This window comes from Quercus robur, chromosome 5 (genome assembly GCF_932294415.1).
Source record: "Quercus robur chromosome 5, dhQueRobu3.1, whole genome shotgun sequence".
Lineage (NCBI taxonomy): Eukaryota > Viridiplantae > Streptophyta > Magnoliopsida > Fagales > Fagaceae > Quercus > Quercus robur.
Genome location: NC_065538.1, coordinates 58,101,809 through 58,123,662, shown reverse-complemented (window position 1 = coordinate 58,123,662; position 21,854 = coordinate 58,101,809). Strand labels below are relative to the sequence as shown.

At 32.5% G+C, this 21,854-nt stretch overlaps 2 long non-coding RNA genes across 8 annotated transcripts; both read right to left on the bottom strand.

The window, feature by feature from the left end:
* Nucleotides 1-5,515: 5,515 nt before the first annotated feature.
* Nucleotides 5,516-10,712, bottom strand: LOC126726444 (uncharacterized). 7 transcript variants are annotated; one of them, XR_007655872.1, is made up of 8 exons: nt 10,650-10,712; nt 10,159-10,564; nt 9,140-9,241; nt 8,942-9,032; nt 8,670-8,720; nt 7,362-7,430; nt 6,024-6,103; nt 5,516-5,832 (listed from the first exon to the last, which is right to left on the bottom strand). It is a non-coding gene; the product is annotated as an uncharacterized LOC126726444 (long non-coding RNA). The 7 variants fall into 7 exon arrangements; XR_007655873.1 differs by having other exon boundaries at nt 10,159-10,524; nt 10,650-10,695; XR_007655874.1 differs by lacking the exon at nt 10,650-10,712 and adding an exon at nt 7,983-8,077 and having other exon boundaries at nt 10,159-10,637.
* A 3,991-nt stretch (nt 10,713-14,703) lies between these two features.
* Nucleotides 14,704-16,976, bottom strand: LOC126726446 (uncharacterized). Its single transcript, XR_007655879.1, has 5 exons — nt 16,689-16,976; nt 16,536-16,573; nt 16,092-16,345; nt 15,265-15,388; nt 14,704-15,164 (listed from the first exon to the last, which is right to left on the bottom strand). It is a non-coding gene; the product is annotated as an uncharacterized LOC126726446 (long non-coding RNA).
* Between the last annotated feature and the right edge of the window lie 4,878 nt (nt 16,977-21,854).

Sequence of the window (21,854 nt, the reverse complement as noted above, 5' to 3'; positions counted from 1 at the left end):
ATGATTGGGCCTTTTTTTTTTTTTTTTTTTTTTGTCTTAACTACTCATCCAATTTGGGTATCGCACTTGGTAGCAAGTCTTGTGCATATTGCCATGTTAGACCATCAATCTGGCAAATTAAAGGAGCCGAAACCCCTTCCCCACCAACCCCAACAACAGAACCACCTCTTCTATACCCCCTTTACAGCAGGTGAACATGAACAATGTTAAGGTGATGGGCAATAAAAATAAAGGGGACAAGCTCAGGAGAAAAAGCTGAGATATCTCGAGAACCCATGACTATAACATGAAAGAGTGGTTTTGTTCAGAGAGGTGTTACGTTCACAAAATTTTCACAACATTTCATAGGTGGTTAGTTGTTATTGGTTCTAATTTGAACCTACCGTTGAAATTACTTTTCAACTCCACTAATAACAACCCGTAACAACCTGCTATATAGGATTTGTTGTGGAAATGTTGTGGACATAGTATTTCTCTTTTGTTCAAGATACTTTAAGGGCAAAAGGAAAGCTAGAACTAACAAAAAGATAGATCCAAGCAAAATATGTGGTAGCATATATGGCCAAAGGTAAAGCATAACACTAGAATATGACTTTTCAAGCCAAATTTAAGATAAAAAGTTGTTGAATTCATTATCATAAATAATAACTATTACTACAACATATAGCTATCACTGTGTTACATGCATTTTAACTAAAAGTGAGTCTTCTTCCAAGGCTGCGGCTTTGAAGACAAAAGCACAAAATAAAAAATGAATATTTGACACTGTTTTCCCCATTATTTAACAATCTCAAGACTTGTTATTAATATGTGAAGCCTGTTGATAGCCAAAAAATTATATCCCAGTCAAAGAATTTTGAGGGGGAAATGCTTGAATTGTTTATTGCAATTATAGATACTCAAATTTTAGCAGAGAAGCAATTTGATTATAAAACGCTGATTATAACTACCAATTAAAAAAATACCCACAGATTTGTTAGGTTGATACAGAACTATGGTACTAAAAAAACAGCATTCTTAGATATCACAAGCCCACATATTGGATCTATGATACTAAACCACATTACAGTTAAATGTCCTACAAACTATTAATATTTTTTGTTTTTTTTTTTTAATTTAAAATTAGCAATGAATTTTCTAATTTGCACCATACAAAACATATGGAAATTTACCTTCAAAAAAGAGAAGGGAAAACAGATAGCCCAAATGACACACACACACACACATATATAAAATTAGAGATAACTCACTTGGGGCAGTTTTACTTTGCTTACCCATGGTTTTAAAGTAGCAATTTTCCCTATTGAGGTTTCTTCCATTGTCAAGACATTAAAAAAACAATATTGGATTCTTTCTTTTCTTTGTCTCTTCTATATTCACCAGCTGATCAGTTCTCTCTCTAATACATGCTCAAATCAAAACCAACACAACAAATTTTACAAACAAATGCCCCATATGATCTTAAAGAATTTAATGCCTTGCAAATACTCCTTAAATTCTCACAAGATGTCAAGATGTATATACTAAAAAATAATAAATAAAAGAACGAAAGAGTTAGCCCCAATATGCCGGCAAGAATCATGTTCACCTGCTGCCACCACTAACTGTAAACCACCAAACCTAGATGCAGTCAATATATTCTAATGCTCACATTATAAGTACCCACCAACACATGCTGGATCCCACCAATTTGATTCTTCACTCAAATTTTAATTATTGATAATCCAATAAATTCCACATAATCCTAATGCATATAAAGCTCCATCCATGGAAATAAATTTACAAATTTAAACCAAAGCACCATATAATCTTGTACAGTCTTGTTGCTGGTGACACACTTCATCTTCTTGTACCCTAATCTTCCAATCAACAATGCATACCTTATCAAGATCCATACCTCTGCTCAAAAAATGATCCAACCACAGGCACCCTCCACCCCTCAAAAGGCCATCTACATCATAAACTCCATAGCTGTCACAGGTATCCACCTATCCACAGCATGTCAACTGCACCAAATGCACCACCCTGTCAAACACATTGTAGAGCTTTATTCTTGCAGCCAAAATCCTAGTCCTACAAAACCCACAAAACCATCACCCCTCTTTGAATTTTCACATTATGCCGAACCTTAAAATTGACCTTGTAGGATACTTTGCAAGGATGATTTCTAGCACCAAAGTACTCATTAGAGGAGAGAGAAGAGATCAGCAGATGAGGAAGAGAGAGAAAAAGTTTTTTAAAAAAAGCACATTGAAAGACATTTTTACCCATTTTAAATGGTGAAGTGTGAGGAGGTAGATTATGGTCAACCATAATTTAGTTATTAACTGAAAGCAATGTCTTACTTTTAAAACCAAGGCAAAGTAAAACCATCCTATACCACAATTGGTAATCCGTAATTATCCCCAAGAACAATTAGCAACCCAACTAGATTTTGGACACAACAATTTCCTGTTACTCTGTACTTTAATTAACATATATTCAAGCAAAGTTGATCTCCTAATTAATTTCTAAAGCAAGGCTAAATAATTTATATTCTCCAAAAATTATTGAGATTATGTGAACCAAAGGTAAAAAATTTATTGAAAACAGGGTTCTTAGAACCTACAGCAAATACATAGTTTTAGTAGGGCTAATAAAACATGGGTAATACTACAGTGACACTTTGAAAATGTTGACTGCTTTGCAAAAACTAGGAGGTTGAAGTGAAAGTTCCAATGTCGAAGGCTGAATTCATTCAACTACATGAGACAGCCAAAATAGTGAGCTCATGAATATTGCCTTTGAAGGTGTGGCCATTGCACAAAGAACTCATCAGCCATTCGTAACTTGTAAAGAAGTAAGCCACTAAATGAGAGCCTTCTCACTCTTGCTATACTCTCAACATAGAAAACTGATAACCATCTAATCCCAAATACTTGCACTTAAGGTTAAAGGATGTACTCTGATATCATCTTAAATAATTCAAAAAACATGGACAAGAAAAACCAAAGAGAGAGGGGGTCTTAATGGATGGAGTACATCCACAACTTAAAAAAGAATGCAATTGCACATAGTGGAACACATATCCCTGGCCCATTGCAGAGAAACTGAAGTTATACAAAGTTGACTACAGATTAATTAAGTTATATAATTAAATTACGGGAATATATATATATATATATATGTGTGTGTGTGTGTGTGTGTGTTCAAAACATAAATGCCTGGAAGCATAGACAGGGATAGAGATAATACCACTTGGGGTCTAATTTTAGTCATTAGTTAGAGTGCATGAGCCGTCACAATCAAGGTTGTCCAAACAGATACTAAATATGATTGACCAACTTCCCTGCTTCGATAGATCTGCCTGAACTGAGCAGTTTCTACCACCTTGATCTCAATCGGCAGTAGAAACCATTTAAAAAATGAAACTTTTGTTGACAAGCCTGCAACAATCATAAGAAGATACACTGTAGTACAAATGCTGCATCAAATCCAGCTTTCAGTGAGAAGCACAATATAAGTACACCTGCTACAACAACAATGGAGAAAACAATAAAAGACTATGTCCTTTGTATGCAGAAGCTATGTGATATTCTGCCCTCCGGCTCATCCAATCCTCATCCTTTTTTCCAAACAACATTTCACTTATAAGGGAAAGAAATCATAATTAACAAAATGATTTATAAGTGCCAAAGATACTGGATCTTTAAACCTCCTTATATGTTGCTGTAGGATGAGTTTCAACCTTCCAGCAAGGAAGTATGTGGTTGAAATAAGGCAGCTGTGATGATATTTATTTGACTTGCATAAGGGTATATCTTTATACCAAATTATTTCTTATGTGGGTGGAGAAAGGTTTTGCAGCTTATGAGTGAAGTAAGGCATTTGGTGAAGCCTAAAGTGGGAATGGGGAAAAAGTTTCTTATTGCATGCTGCTAGGCATCCTGATGGCTCCCATTTGCAAAAATTATGGATTTTATGTGATTTATGATGCTGTAAGCGTTGAGTAAGGTCAACCATGTCGTGTTATTTTGAACGGTCATTGGAACTGGCCTCATGTTATGTCTAATGAATTGGTGGCATTTTAAGTTAAGCTGGCTTTTGTACCAACTGGGTTGGAAGATCAGGTGCAATGCTTGGCTGTGGTTCACTGTTGGTTTACTTGTAAGGACACCTGGCAAGTGATAAGAGAGAAGGGTTGAGGTTATTTAGTGGAAGATTGTGCAATTTCCTCAAGTTTTTCCTAAGCATGCATTAGTTAGCTGCTTGGCAATGAGTACTAAGCTATGTACTTTTTGCAGCAATAAATCGGGAGTCTCGTGACCATTTGTTTTTTGCATGCCGTTTTTCTAGTAGGATCTGAATAGCAATCTTGAGAAAGTAATTGTTCAATCAGCAAATTTGTTGCTGGTCGGATGAGCTTGATTGGGCCATTAAAAAGGTTAAAGGAGGAGGTGCTAGAATTGATGGTGAGAAAGTAAAGTCTGATATTGAAAGTGTCAAAGTAGTTATGCAGGAAGTTAGATATAAGTTATCTCTGTGTAGCAATATTAGAACGTATTTACAAAATAGAATGTATCATAATCTGTGGAACATTACATTTTCTGTTTCGAGTAGTTGATAGGTGTTTTGTGGTTATGGTGTAGTTGTGGTCCTGGTTCTGCACCTTAGCTGCTTACAACAACAACCACCACCAATCCATAGTGCTGAAATCAATGCGAGGCTATGAATCCTCAACACACTAGTCAGGGCCGATCATGTTTTTTTTTTTTTTTTGCTGCTTGTCATTTAAATTTTTTATAAATAAAAATAACCACTGATTTCAAAACACGAAAAATCGCCTCTACTCATATCAAAGAATTAGTCATCCTTGGTTATTTACCAACTAGTTAAGAGCAAATAAATGCACAGTAAGGTACTGCTAAAATATTGATTTAACAATTAAACTCACCATTTTCTAATAGCATATGGTCCTAAATTCACCATTTAAAATATTAAATTCATAATTTTTTACTAGGCTTTTGGGACAATCGGTAATTTGATCAAGTTCAGTTAAGATATGCACCTCGGAGTCGTCAAGTGCGCGAGCTTTTTTGGAAGGCTGATGTATGAATCCCCACATTAAAATACGTACATTAAAATAACAAATGTAACAGATTAATTATATGAATGGAAACGAGGATAGTAGTTTTAACTGGTGAGGGCACTTACTGGAGCTAATAATAAATCAGGGAATTGTAACTTTCGAACCCAATGGAGAAGGACTTGGGTCGTGGCGTAGTGGACGAAGAAGAAGAAGAAGAAGAAGTGTTGCTGTGAAGTTCTTTGATGGATTTGGGTTGGGCCTGTTAGGTTAGGTGGGCTCATATTTACTTGCATCTGGGCTCTCCACAAAGTGTCCGCTTGACACAAAAAAAATTCTGATTTTCTATTTTTGCATTTCCTCTATAGTTTTGAATATTCACCTAAAACTAAGCGGCTGGTGTGGGCATCGATGAGGAATGTATTGTTTTGATCTTAAATTTTATATATATTAGTGTTTAACCTGCGCAATGCGCGGGAACATTTTACATATTAATTATGAACTTTGCATCCTACATAAATTTAGTTATCATACTTCCACTGCATACATTCAAACTTAAATAATGTAATATATTTAAGCATATAGTGTCTAAAAGAAGAATTTGACTTTAAGCAACAACAACACCAACAATTATGCAGCTACTTAAGCCTCCAGCAGCAGCACCAACATGAGTTACGCAGCAACTTAAGTTGAGCATTATTGCCACCAATCATGAGCATTGGTTCAGCCATCATAAATCCTGAAAATCAGTCTCATTCTAGTAAAACCTGAACATAGGAAAACATTGCATCAAATCAAATCACTGCCAAACTCAAGGAGAATATTATGCAATAATAAATCATGACAGATCATATTTAACCCATGCATCAAAACTTTCCTTGTAACTTGTATTTTAAAATATAGTAAACTATTTTATTACTTTACAATATAGAATATGTTAAGAGTCATCAAGCAACACCTGTGATGTTGCTGCTGAAGTTGACTTGCTGCCATAGCTGTTATTGTTGATGTTGCCTAACATACACCTGTCCTAAGCTGCTGCATTAGAGTTAGGGAATTGTTAGTCTTTTACCATAAAAGCTGTTAACATCTGTTAGTTGCTGTCAGTTAGATAGATAGGTTGTTAGAATGCAATATATATGGCTTTACTTGGAATAGCTTTGAATACTCAAGAAAACTGGATATTAGTGGTTTGCTAGAGTGGTGATTGTAAGGACCATTGAATGAAATAAGCAACAGTTTCTCTCCTAATCTTCTCTATTCTCTCTAAATCTTATTTCTCATTCTTGGAGGCCAGTTGCCTCGAATTAGGTATTTCTCATAGATATGAATTACATATTATGTTAAAGCTCTAAGCATAAAAGTTTGTGGAAAGTAAGAGACAACAATAATGGATTGTTATAAAGTTAGTCTAAAAGGTTTGGCAATGTGTAGTAGCTAATATTTATTTGCACATAGGCTATTAGATTTTCTATCACACATTTCAACAAACATTTGGCATTCAAATATGCTTCAAAACACAGTTCTTATACATGGATAGGAGATGTTAGTTAAGAACTCAATCATGGATACCTTTATTAACACATGGTTTAATGCCACAATTCATATACTTAAATTATTAAGGTTTTTAGTTGGTCAATGAGTACATGTAATCAAATTGATAAAATCAAGAAAAAGGAAATATGTGTGGATATTTGAGCCTCAAGAGAATCAGGGCGTTCTTGATCCTCATTGAGACTATAAAGCTATTTCCATTAAAATTTAACATAGGAAGTAAAAGTTTAATTTATATCCAGAGTTCACTGCACATGATTACATGAAAAAATTGCACTGGAGTCTCCCCCATCTCAGCAGGTTATTGATAAAATTTTGGGAAAACAAAAAAGGAAAAAAAAAAAAAAAAAAATCAATTGTAGGTATCTATGCCCAATTGCTCATTCCTAGTACAAATAAGAGTAAAGTTAAACTCCATATGTTCTCAGCTTTGGTTACCTATAACCATCAGATTCTAATAAATTTAGAGGGAAAAGGGGGAAGGGGGGTGGGCAATTGATTTTAGACCTTTATAAATAAATAAAAAAACTCTAGTTCTTTATAAATGGGTTCAAAAACTGAACTTCATTTTAAATATACTCAAATTTTTCAAGTAATACTATCATGTTGACAATTATCATACACCAAGGTTTCTCTTCCAGATCGTGCCCAATACCAAGCAGTGATGTAAGCCAAGCTTACTGTGATTTTAAATGTATGTATGTATGTATGATGATGATGATGATGATTGATATATCCATACCACATCAGCAAAGACAATCTCCAGCTCATTGAAAAAGTTCTCTCTCCGATGTTCGTACTTTGCAGCAGTCTAGAAAATAATATATATATATATATATATATAAATATAAGGGTTATCTACATAAATCAAAGAAAGGAGAATTAAAGGTTTATTACTAAGAACTGAGTATGGGGATAGAACCCTATGTGCAGAGAGAGAGGGGGAAAGCAGTCAATTTACAATCTTAAAGGGAAAATAGGCATGCATTCTACAAAATATAGAAATTTCTTCCTCTAGCATGCCATAATTAGGCATCCAGTAAAACAAAATTTTTCTAGTTTGCCATAACAATAAGATGAGATTTATGGTTTGCTGAGGCTTCTTATAGATTCAACAGGCAGAGGTATACATACAATTTTCCATGTTGTCCATTTATCAACTTGATAGTTTCTGATACCAAAAAGTACATTGTATGTCTATCACAGATTCTTTCAATGTCATAAAAAGAAAATGCAAATCTTCCCTTATTTCCTTGAAACTTTAAGTGAAGTTGCCTTCAGAAAATTTTCTAGTAAAAAATCAGCTTGCACATATAACACCCATAAAAACCAAACAATTTCACCAAGATCCTATTTTCATTACCTAATCCTTGTTCATCATTCCCCCCTCCCTCCCAACTTCACACGGTCTCAAACATTTCCCATCACATTCCATCAAAGCCAGCACAACTTTCAAAACTATAAACAATCAGCAAAATAATTAATTTAACATTAAAAAAAGAAAAGAGAAAAAGAATCACCCTCATAACCCAAATACAATTTATCTCATCATCAGAATGCACAAAACCCATATTAAATTTAAAAACAAACAACACTTTCACTAACCAAAAAGCAGACTCCATTGGAACATTGACCCCAAAAAACTCCCATTTTCAAATAGCAACATCCCAAAGATAACACATTTATAAACCACAAGCCAAGAAAACAACTAACAAAAACCAAACTTTAAATAACAAAATGTGTTTTCTTATCAAAACTTTGAATAACCAAAAAAAAAAAAAAAAAAACTTTTTGTTGAGTTACACAAACACCCAATGGGTTTTAAAATCCTCCATGATCTCACCCTACAACTTGGGGGAAGGAAGTGCCATTTGTGCCAAAGCTCATTCCTACCAAAACTTCACAAAAATTGAGAATGGCACACGCATTGTCAAATACACAAAGGATTTGAACCAAGTATAACAGCTACATATACCCAAAGGCTCCAAAAGTACAAAGAATTCCCCCACCACCAAAAATAAAAATCCAAAGACAATTCATATAAAATTACCTGAAGCTTCTTGGCAAGGGCCACAACTTCATCCAAGTTTGCGTTAATTTCCTGTTACAAAGATAACAATGCCAAATGATTGGTTTTGTGGGAGATTCTTAAATTCTATTAAAAAAAAAAAAAAAAAAACTGACTATTATTTAAAAAAAAATAAAAAATAAAAACAACAAAAAATAAAAATTTTCACATCTGCTTCTGATTCCATTGATTAAATTGAGTAAGCAACAGAAATTTCACCTCCTATTAGCACAATGACCTGAAAGATGACTCACCTCCAGGTTTTTGCCATCAGGGGCTATATCCCTGTCATGGAAGCACCACCAATCAACTCCAAGCTTGTTTATGAATCCAAAATTGGTTTCACTGTTATATGCATTAAGAATTTTGAGGGGAAAAAAGTTCATATCATTTCCATTGGTAAATTATCAGTGCCAAGTATACAAAATTGGACAAATAAAGATCAGTCTTACTTCTTCTCTTGGCCATAGCCACTGAATTTGCAACATCACTTCAGCATTTTCTATTGAAAATCCACTTCATTCTTCAAAAATTTCTTCTAATGCAATGTGCTCCTATGAAACAAAGTATTTCAAAGATTTCAAAAAATAAAAACAGAACTATTGCAGGTAGTGATTTCAGCAATTTGACTGTGTGTGAAGACTCTGATTTTTCTCTCTACTTTATAATCTCAAATCTCTACATCGATATTCTAAAATCCCCAAATTTTTCCTGTTTGATATTGAAACAGTTTTTAACAGCAACTGCGGTCCTACTTTTCAACAGAAACTGCCATAGAACGGTTGCAGAGAAAAAAAAAAAGTAAGAAGAAAGAAAAGAAAAACCAAATATAATTCAGAGAATAAGAAGAAAGAAAGAAGAGAACAATAGCATTAACCAAAAAAAAAAAAAAAAAAAAGGAATATACAAATCTGAAAAATAAGAATCAGAACTGATTTTTTTCCTTAGAACTTTGAGTCTCTCTCTTTCCGTTGTGCTCCTTAAAAACTGTTTCTCTTTGTGATTGTGGTTCCGGTGGTCTAAGTTTGGCAAAGGAATGGATGGTAGAGGAAAAACCAATGGTAATGGCGGGCCTTAAATATTTATCTCTTGGCACCCTATGAACACTGTCTCTCCTATTTCAATTGCATTTTAATTTTTTAACTCAAATAACTAAATCTAAAGCAATCCAACCAAAAAATTCAACCTAAAACATATTCAATCCCCAGATTTGAAAAAGAAAGTACCCACCAGATTTGAAAAAGAAAGTACCCAAACTAAAAACAATATTTTTAGAGATTTCTGTAATTAAAAAAAAACAAAAAAACAAAACAAAAGCAAATATCTAAAATTGAGAAAAGAAAACACACATTTTGATAGAGATTCCAAAAACCCAAAACATAAACGAATCAAATCTAAACCTACCCAACAAAAAAACTCAAATAAAAGTAACGTTTTATACCCAAACCTACAAAATTGAGAAAAAATGTACCTTTGTCAATGTCGGTTCCGCTGTCTGGTGGTCTAAATTTGGCAAGGGAATGGACGGTGTATGGTTCAGACGAACTCTTCTCTCTTTTCCTTTTGATTGTAATGCACAATGGACGGCCTTAGGAACTCTGCCTCTTTCTCTGTTTCTTTCTCCGTGCCTTCTCTGTTTACCTTTCTGCCTAGGTTTTGGGTTTGCAAAATCGCGTTTTGAAACTTTTTGATTTCTTATGCCCAATCGATGCAGTGTTTACCGTTCTGCCTCTTTCTCTGTTTCTTTCTCCGTGTCGCAGGCCTCATCCTCTCTGTATTTCATCGCCTCTCTCTTTCTCTGCTTCTTTCTCCGTGTCCTCATCGCCTCTCTCTATTTCTATTTCCATGTACATTTAATTTTAATGTAACCCAAATACCTAAATACAAATCAATCCAACCAAAATTTTCAAAACTAATTCATATTTCATACTTAGATCTAAGAAAGAATGAAAAGAAAATTACCAGCGGTAGTTCTCTCTCTCTCTTTCATCGCCTCTCTTTTTCTAATTCTGTGTATCCTTTAATTTTAACCGGGTTTTGTTTTTTGTTATTTATAATGGGAGGCTTTTTAAACGGTGTTTAGGTTGCCAACCAATATAATTTATCGTTTTTTAACTTATGTACGTGTCTGATTTTTAGATAACCTTTTTTCCTAACGTGGCAACACTTCCTTAAAAATTTCTGCTATTATCTATATATTTATATTTATATTTATATATATATATATATATATATATATAAAACCGAAGTTTTTGCTAGCACCACAATTTTCCATGTCAGTATTATTTAAAAAAAAACAAATATTTTGATTTTATATTTCTATATATATACTAAAGAAATATTTTCCACATCACTAATTTATTTTCAAATTTTATATAAAAAAAGAAAAAGAAACATCAAGCTAAAATGTGAAATCCGACTCCTATTTTATAACACCAACAAACTCAAAACCCTAAAGAGTTCATTCTCTTTGCTTTGAATATTGGCATCAATGCGGCTGAGGCATTGGCGGTGCCACCTTGAAGGCAAGGTGAACCCTTTTTTTTACACCTTAAACGCAGACCAATGACTCCATTAGTATGAAAAACTCAGATTTATCATCCACTAGGAGATATAATAGATGTAAGTTTTTCTTCTTCTTCTTCTTCGAATTTTCTTCTTCTTTTCCTCTATTTATCTTCTTCACACGCAACCTAGCTCTCTCTCACTGTATTGTGCGTGAATGAATTTGAATCAAACAAGTTTGTGTCTTGCTCAAATAGCACTTTACCGAGAGAGTATTTGAGTAGCATAGGAGGGAACAGGACCAACTAAAAAGGCTGCAACCACTTTTCAATGTGTGGTGAAAAAGCATGCCACGATTTTAAACTATTTAAGTGTTTTTTTTTTTATAATAGCTATACCCATTTTAGTGTTTTTGACTACCATGCTAGCACCAGCCTATTTATTGTTTCTTTTTACTGATTTTTGAAATGAGTTTTTTATAATGCCTGCAAACTTCTCCAAATAATAACACCTGTTGCTACAATATGCTGTGCTCAGGCTTTTGGCTAAGATCAAGTGGATCCCTCAGCCCTATTTCCAACTATGGTGGTGATCAACAGATGCTCAGAATCCTTATTTGGAAGGTAGTGCAATATTTCAATTTAATTACTTCATCAAATACTTCTAATTTTTGGTCTCACTTATGATTGTATCATATGTAATTTTTTTTACCCAAAAAAATTTAGAGTAATAAATGTTACAGATATGGCTCTAGCCCAAGTCCTAATGCATTATATTGTTCTTATTTGAGTTGATATACTAATTTAGAAATATTGTGAAATTTTTTGGGGCATTTTATTGTAGATTATTATAATTTTTAATTATGAGTTAGGCCATGTACATCTATTATATTATTATTATTATCAATTAATAAAAATTGATATATCATTTATTGTATGTAATTATTTTGATACAACTGAAAAGAAACATCCAAACTGAAACATAAAACCTTGACTCCTATTGATACAACTATTCTTAATTAAATTCAAAAAAATCATTATTTGCTTTGCCTTTATATGTTTGTATCATTTTTGTTTATGAAGTTATTCAAAATTAGGTTACAACTAATTTTGTAATTAAACTTTGTCTCATATTTAATAGTTTTCCCGTGCATCGCACGGGTTGGCGACTAGTATATACTAGTCGCCAACCCGTGCGATGCATGGGATAGTTAAACAAAATTTATACACATTCACTTTTATTGGTACAATCATTTGAAAATAATTCTAACTAATACCCAAATGTAAGAGACATATTGACTTACTATTTAAAGTAGCATTTTGAAGAATTTACACATATTGTGCAACTGAGCCTTAATTTCTCATCAACGGTTAGAAAAATAAACTGCAAATATATAAATAAAGACCATGACTTGAGAAGGACGCATTAAACTTCAAATTAGAGTAGTAATGTTACTTTCTCAATCTTTACTCAGTTGCAATAATAATATAGAGGAAATTCAAAACATGGAAAAAAAAAATTACAACAATTAATTCCATTATCTTTCATGCTATACTTTGTAACTGTACGGAATTAAGTCAACTCAATTTAAGTAGTTGTAATAAAATTGGCTTCTACTATTCTCTATTTTATAGAGATATGAACATATTTGATTTCTCAAACAATTACCGGTATTACAATAAAATGATTTATTATTGAAAATAAGAAACAAAGAAAATCTCTCTATAACTTAAGAAACACAATATACTAAAATTAAAGAGAGAAAATTTTCAGAGGACAAAATATTATAGATAATTTAAAAGAATTTTGGTTTAATTCCTGAACACTGATTAGTTTAATTCCTGAACACTATAACTCCATAAAATTCATACTAATAATAATATTTTATGATAGCGCAGTTAGAATTTTGGTTTAATTCTTGAACACTGAATTGGAAATTGATTATATGAGTTTTCAATGGTGAACAAAAATGAAGTTAAAATTTGAGCATTGTAACAACTTCTTCACACAGTATTCTACGGGTAGCAACGAATTTAATTTGATTGTGTTACTATATAATCCAAACTTATTAATATATCAGGACTTTTAATTAATTCAATAAAACTATCAAAGCCTTTCCACTACAAGAACATGTGAAGATTTTGTTAATTTGAGCAAACTTAAACCCCTCCATCCACTTAAATTTTAGAAACAAATTATACACTTAAAAGGGTTAGTAATTTATAGCACTTACCCCCCACTATTAGTATACAGAAACCAAGTGCGGTCGTCGTAATCCTTTGAAAGAATCTTCCCCAATTGGACCCTATCAAAAAAAAAAAAAAAAACACCCAATTAACAAAATTGATCCAAAAGGGTCTAAAAAGCACACAAAATCAATTCAAAAAACAAAAATATGAGACAAAGTAATTACTTTCCGTTGCCAATGAAATTGTCTTCTGTATTGCTGTTCCAAACTGCAACACTTATCTCTCTAAGGCCTTCAATTAACGAAAACACAAACTTCTCTTGGAATACCGGAGTATTATGACCATCTATACACATACACACAAAACAAAATCAACATAACTCACTATAACTCTATAGAAGCCTCAAAAATATAAAGAGAAATTAAAGGGGTTGAATTTGATATTTACGTTTAGAGAGAGAGAGAGTTTGCAGAAATCGTGGCTTTATATTTCTTAACTTGAGAGAGGGGTAAAGTTGCTAGGGTTTTGAGGAGTTATAATGTTTTTATTTTTATTTTTTATTTTTTAAATATTGTGCTGATGTGGAAAATTGTGGTGCTAGCAGAGGCTTCGGTTTTATATATATATATACTAGCTTTTTAACCCGCACTATATGCGGGAAACTTTTTATTTATATTTATTAGAAAGAAATTTTTTTTAATAATATTTAAATACACTTTTACCACGTACTAAACGCCTAACACATATCTCCATTTACAAATCTAATTACAAACACCATAGGCAGATACCAAAAACTAATTTAACCAAATCTAACTCAAATATCTAAATCTAAAACAATCCAACCAAGTGCATTTGAAGATGTTGATTCAGCATCAGCTAACTTTTTTTTCCTTTTGAATTCCAATGTGCCTCTACATTGTTTTTTGTGTGGTTATGTGCTTAATGCTCATTTCATATCTCAGTTGTTCTTTTTGTTCTTGCTCCTTTCCAATCAACCAAATATTTTTTTCCCTTCTTATTTTCCACCTATCATGTCCCTTTTGTGAGGAATAAATATAGACCTTTGTAGATTTCATTCAACCCCAACACTTATATACTGCACAAAGTAAATGTATCTCAGAAGCTTGATAAGAAACTATAAAATTCAAATAAATAAAAAATCATAAATGCATATAAACCATAAAGTTTGATCATAATCTCCAGTAAATAATGCACCGATTGTTTTTTTTTTTTTTTAATTTTTTTTTTATATTTTTTTTTATACATAGATTCATTGCGTTATTGAAAGTGTATGGGGAGTTGTAACAGCAAGGCAGAATATGAAATTGCAAAAAGTGTACCCATATCTCCTTGCAATCAAAATCTGTTGCAAGTTGGACTACAAATTTGGTTATACAGAACAAAGTAAGTTTTCTTATACGTTCACAAACTTATATGCTTCTAATTCAAGGAAAAAATTCAAGTAATTAAAACATAATTAAAAAAAATATAACAATAAAGAAATGTTAGATCCATATGGAAGTTTCCATACAAAAAAAAACCTTAAGTAATACATGAATATTAACAGAAGTTCAAAGTCCTATAAAAGCTCAAATCTCTTAAAACAGTACACCAATATAAGAAATTTGAGTGGTTTACTCTATCTTGGCACAAAGTTAAAAGTAACCTCCAACTTTTTATGGCTTATCCAGACCTTCAAATGCTTTAATATGTCTATAAGTCTCTCATCAAGCTCTCTGATCCATTCAACCACAGCCTTTGATATTTCAAAATTAATATATGCCTGTCATTAAACAAATAAAGGCATTATTACTACCAGTTTTCTCAAAAGTAACATACTCAACATGCTTTTAAAAAAATGCTAAAGCTTTATTACAACAGACCTTTGTATAGAGCACCTGGCAATTGAAAGGGTGAGATACCAGCCCCATGAAATATGAATTGGCTATACTGATGCCCACCAGAAATCTATAGCATCATGTCCATACACAAAATTCCAGTTTGCACCTAACAAAAGTGAAAAGTCTAATAATGTCGAGAGAATCTAGTTCCTGTTCATTAAAGAGCACATATTTAGCATTCACAAATCCAATCAAATGTATGGTTTGCTGCTTACAGAATCTAGTTATGGACATCAGATGCTGTTAGATTTCACATACGTTGTTGCAAAATGACTTGAATTATCTATATTCATTAAATATCATGTAAGATGCATTTCAATTTTATTCACTAATCATCAAGCCCTGTAGATGTTCAGGAAGCAATATTGAGAAACAAATTCAAAACACATTCTAGCAATTTAAGAAACTCTTTTTAGCAATCAAATAAGCTTTACACAACTATCTCTAGAAGCTTAATCTATCAGAAAGCACCACAAATAGTTCCCATTCATTATAGAGTACATAATAGTTCCCCTAACTTTCAAATACATAATCTTAAAGGCCATTGTCATTCAATTTTATAGAGAAAAATATAGAAGGGTTCCAACTTGGGAGCCCTATAAGAATTAGAGTCTAAAAGTTCATTTTAAGATTAAGTTTCATATTCTTCCAAGAAGAGAAAAAAATGATTATGAGGAGATAGAAATAGTGATTTACCACCAAACTTTCTATGGATTACATGGCCAAACTGTCATGGATTTCAATAATAAATTTTTCTATTTTATCTATAAAGCAACTATATGGGAAATTAGGGAAAAAGGTAGCCAAACCTTTTGGATTTTCTTTTTTCCTCTGTCTGTTGGTCTGGAACGGAACATGCAAACAGTTAAAAAGTGGGCCAAATCATCAGAGAGAGTATCCGAAAGAGGGAAATTAACCACGCTATTCTGACCATGTGTGTATGGAGTTACAGAGAAGAAACGAAACAGGGTGGAAGAGCAAGTCTCAGTTACAGTGACTTTGAAGTTTTCATTGGGAAGTGATGCAGCTTATTTCACTAACACAATCATTCCGATTCCGAAATCTAGAATGTGAACAGTTCAGGGAGAAATACATTGAAATCGGAATATTCAAAGTAGAGTACTAACACCACCAATAAACAAAAGCAATATATTCATCCAAAGAGCAGATTACAAACCCTAGATTTGACAAAAACGAAAAAAAATCAAAGTAGATCTAAACGATTTGGAATCTGATCGATTCGAAATTGGTACCTGGTTGAACTTGAGGGCGTGCAGATGAGAATGTCAAACTGAAAAGCGAATAGAAAAACTTAATTAAAATACCAAAATCGAAAACAATCCAAACAAAATATCAAAACCTAATCATAATTAATAAACAAACTTAAATCGAAGATAAAAACTCACCGGTGAAAGAAATTAATGGACAATTAGATGAAGAAATCTGACAGGAAAGTGAGAGACTTCTTTTCATTCTTGATTGCAAACCGTGGAAATATGTCAATGGGCTTCTGTTTTTTCTTTTTCATCGGCAGGGAAAATCTTTTCTTTTGGCCGTTTGTGTTAACAAATGGAAAGAATGGATGATTGTGTGTTTTGAGTTTCAATTTTTAGAGCGTGCAGCTTTTGATCTCTCGATCTCTCTCTCCTTCTGCGTTCTCTGCCTCTCTATTTCTCTGTCTCTCGGTCTCTCTTTCTCCTTTTTTTTTTTTTTTCGTGTAGCTATCTTCCTTTTTTATGTCTTAAGCAGTTAATTTCCTTTTATACCAATAAGGGTTCCAAACAATGTTTTAATGTAGCGAAAAATTATAATTTATTACTTTTAAACGGTGTTATAGCGTTGTCAAACAATATAATGTATCGCTTTTTAAAGTTACACATGTCTAAATTTTAGGTAGGGACTTTTCCTATTTGTCATTACCTCCTTAATTCTAGGAACTCATTTTCTCTTAGCTTCTGCAATTATATATATATATAGAATATAGATATATATATATATATATATATATATTTATATCAACTAGCCATGTAGCACATGCTTACGTGCGTGTTTAGATACTCTTCTATCTTTTAGTTTTTTTGTAAAGGTTAATAATCTTCCTTCGAGGTTTGCAACTACTATTAATCACCAATAAATTTTTTAATATAGAAAATGTATATTGTTCAAAAAATATTTCTAGTGAAAGTCACAACAATTGTTAGGGATAATTTTAAAATACATCCAACAATTAACAACATTAATTTCATATAGAAGAGATGAGGTTGATAGAAATGAAGCTAAATTGTAAGAGTTTCAATTAATTGAAAAATTATAAATTGAATTCGAATGGGAGGCAGAGATGATATTTGCACAATTTTGTGTTTTAATAAAAATCTTTTATCTTTTTTTAACCAAATTCTGTCATAATATTGTAATTAAATAAAAAAATTAAAAAAAAACTTATACCTATACAAATATTAGGTAATATTTGTAAGCTTTTATCAAAGAAAGAGGAAAAAAACACAAAGGATAATGATATGGAAATGATAATGATAAGAAAATAAGGACATGAAAAAAGCTAGAGTCCAGAAAATAATAATAAGCAAAATAGTGAAGAGTTTGAATGGGATCCAAACAAAATAAAACCAAATAGAGGAAAACATCGAACTTTAAATCGAAGGCAGAGTTGGTATTTGCATAGTTTGTGTTTAAACCCAAGTTCTACCTTGAAAAGCAACCCATACAATTAGAAAGAAAAGGATAATGAAGAAAAGCTAGAGTCCAAATAATTTGAATAAAAAAAATAGTTAAGAGTTTGCTCGGGATCCAAACCAAATAAAAACCACAAAGAAACAAATAGCAAAAATAAACGTACCCAAATTCAATAGAAACCAATTGCGGTTGATTTGATTTTTTTTTAATTTAAAAAAATATATATAAAAAAGAGCCATGTACATTAACATACTGTTAGCATGAGCAAATAGAAAAGCATGATGATGATGGTATAGAGAAGAATGACACAAAATTGAGATAACTGAGGAAGAAGCAAACAAAATAACCTTGAAGTTGAGTTTTAAAACCAACATGAGTATGGTCTTATTTTGTAGGCAATATTTACGTAGGAATTAAAAGATATATATTTTTTTTTTAAACTCTAAATCATTTTAAAAGAATAATGTTTTTTTTTTTTTTCCTAAGCTCTAAGTCAACATTCAACTAAAACATTTTTTCTTAATGCTAAAAAAATGTAATTTGAGTTCAAATAGAACTCATATGTGAACTTTGAACAAAACAACAGGAATGCAAAAAATAAGAGTGTTTTTTTTTAATAAAATGTAAAAAACAAGTGGCCCCAATGTGAGAAACAATCTAAGCTTGAAAACCAACGTAAGTGTATTGGGAGTGTGGTGAGTGTGGTTCTATTTTGTAGATAGCATTTTACATGGGAGTTAAAGAAGAATTTTTACCAAATTTTGCCCCTACTTAAACGTAGGATGTAGGGATATTTTGAAACCAAAAAAAGTCTAGTCTAAATAGGGGAAACTCCTTAAATAGTAGTATAGATAATGTGCTACTACATTCTTATCATCAAACTCACCGTTTTTACTCCAAGAGAAAAGAGACAAGAAAAAGTCTTAGAGACCGAGAAAGAACAAAGAGAGAAGAGTGAGAAAGAGAAAAGAGCCAGACACAGTATTAGGAGCTTTACTTGTTGCTAATGATGGCATGAGGATTGAGGGTAATTGGGCAACATTAGGCCAATCACTTGGCTTCATGTTTTCTTAACACATTAATGGCTCTTCATGTTAGATTTGTAATGCTTCTAAGGGCTCTTTAAGGGGGACATGCCACCCAATCTCCCTACTCGAGTTGGATTGATAAGCAATGCAAAGGGGCAACATGTGGAGGCACCTTACTCCTCATGATGCCCCAAGGCCATGGTAAAGAGGGGCCATGGTGGGCAGAGTCGGTTTTCATGAGGAATGGCAGTAGGTGGTGTTGACCCTTTGTGGTGGTGCATGGCATTGGTGGCTTAGTTACTTGTTACTTGTGAATGAGCTTGGTGGCTTGTGTGCAAGGTAGGGTTGGGCTGCCATGATGATAAGCAATTAGATGATGTGTGTAAGGCATTGAGCTGGTGGGTGCTGGCTAAATGCATGGATAAATGCTAGTAGGCTTATGGCAATTACTTAGTGTGTGCTGTATGTGGGCATGCTGTGTGGGTTGTGTTGTCTGATAGGGGAGGGCTTGGGCATGGGCCAAGCTTCCCAAAATATGGGAAAACATGTTGTGTGGGCTGTTGAGTGATGGGCAAAAGCCCTATGATCTGTTGAAACATGGGTTGTGCATGTGTTGATGTGCAGGAACAGTTATCAGGCAGTTATTGAACAATTATCAAGCAGTTCCTAGTTTTCCTAATGTTCAAAACTGCTGTGTAGGGTCTAAAAACATGGAGAGTAAATGAAGACAATATCAATTCAAGATGTCCTAAGTTGGACCCAAGTGGCAAATTGTCCAAGACCTAGGCAGTAATTGCCATAATAGTTATTTCTATGTATATGACCCTAATGCTATCAGGGGTGTCAACAACAAGTACTTTGCCTTAGGGAGAATTTTGTGTGTTTCTCTAGGCTTGTACAGGGTGTCCTTTGTATTTGAAATTGAGTAATAAAGTTTAGGAGTGAGTTCCTTGTAAACATAGTGTGTGTTGTGTGTGTGAGTCCCTATATAATCCATTCTAAGTATTTTTTGCTGCGTGTGTGTGTGGTGTTGGTTAAGACTAAGTTAGGAACATAGGACCATCAAAGGCAGAAAATTGAGTGAAAAATTTGAACCTGTGACACACAGAGAGACATGGGCATGGCCTCTTACATTGATTGAGACACCTTTACTAGTAATTATCTTTGTTGCCATATCTCTTTGTTCTCTCCAAAATATAATTTGCTCTCAATTTTTTGGGTTTCAATTCTTTTTCTTTTTTATTTGGCAGATAAGATGCTTTTTTGAGGGAAATTTGATTTTTGTTTTCTCTGGGACAAATTTCTTCAATTTAGGATTCTACAAGGTCAACAATTTCAAACCTTAAATTTGCAGGATTGAAATTTTCTCACTTTAATTTTTAATTTGAATAATTGAAATTGGTGATATGAGGAAACGAAAATTACACTAAGCCTAATCTAAATGATGAAGTCTTACAATTTTCGTTTTATTTTGAGGTTGCTTGTTCCGTATTAATTTCCTTTGGATTGTGTTTAGTGGTTAGGTGTCAATACTCTCTTCTTTTCGGAATCTTTAATCTTTTGAATTTATTATTTTTAAATGATTCATTCTAGAACTAGAATTAACATCCCTATAGCTTTATGTGTAAGAGTGACTACTCATACATTTAGAATTTGCATTCCTAAAAAGGTGCATGAAACATGTTTTTACAAGATTTTCTGTTTTGATTGCTACACATGAGATATTTATAAAATGTGTTGTATTTTTTGAATTGATTTGGTGTAAACCTCTATTGATTCATTAGCACACCCCCTCCTTAATAATTGTTTTACTTTTTACTAAGGATGGTTATATGAAAAAAAATCATATTTAATCCAAGCATATAATCTATGATGTCATATGGTTTGTACATCTACTAATGAAATTTCATTTGTTAGGATTCAATTAGAGTTTCACCAGCCACATGGAAATGCTGTGAAGAATTTTTTTTTTTTTTTTTCTTTTCAAACCAAATAAAGAGTAAAGATCCTCTTAAAATAGGGTTGCCTATAATATTATGCATTATGTTGGTATTAGTATGCACTTATTATGTTACTTATATGCTTCTTATATGAAAGGTTTTGCTCATCTTTGCCACTGTAGTACATTTCTAGTGTACTTGGTTGGCTTTTATTCTTAATAAAATTTCTTACATTATTTATTAAAAAAGAAATTGTTCTCTCCAAAATCTTTCTTTAGTCCAAACCAAATAAAATTCTCAGGTAGACACCCAAGTATTCTTGCTTGTCAAATGAGTTTCCATCAAACTCAAGGTCCTAACCTTTCCCTCCCATTTTTTTATATTTATATATAATCATGTTGTATCTTTTATGCTCTCATTTTTTAGAGTTTTAGTTATTTTTCTTTTTGATTTCACTACTAAGGTACTATTTGGTTTGAGGTAAATTTGATTTTTCTTTCCTCTGGAGATTTTTTTTTTCAATTAAAGTTCTACTAATTTGGGATTTAAACAGATTTGATTTTGGTGTTTAATTTGGGTGTTCAATTTGGTATTTTAGTTTCACATTATGTCTCATTGTAAAATTAATCTTTTTATTCCTATCACACACACAAACACATAATTTCGTACATGCATATTATTATTAGCTTTGTTTTATGATGATATTTGATTTGAAACTTTGGATTTGGATGTAGATCCAACATTCATTAATGTAGCCGCAATGGATAACTAGTACTATATATTCATAGTTTGCTTTTGTTTACATGCACACAAACTAACGGGTTTAGCTAATGTGAATATCCTATCTAATTATATTGAATATCTTGCTAATGGTTTAGCTAATGTGCAGCTCATGGAGGAGACAATTCGACAT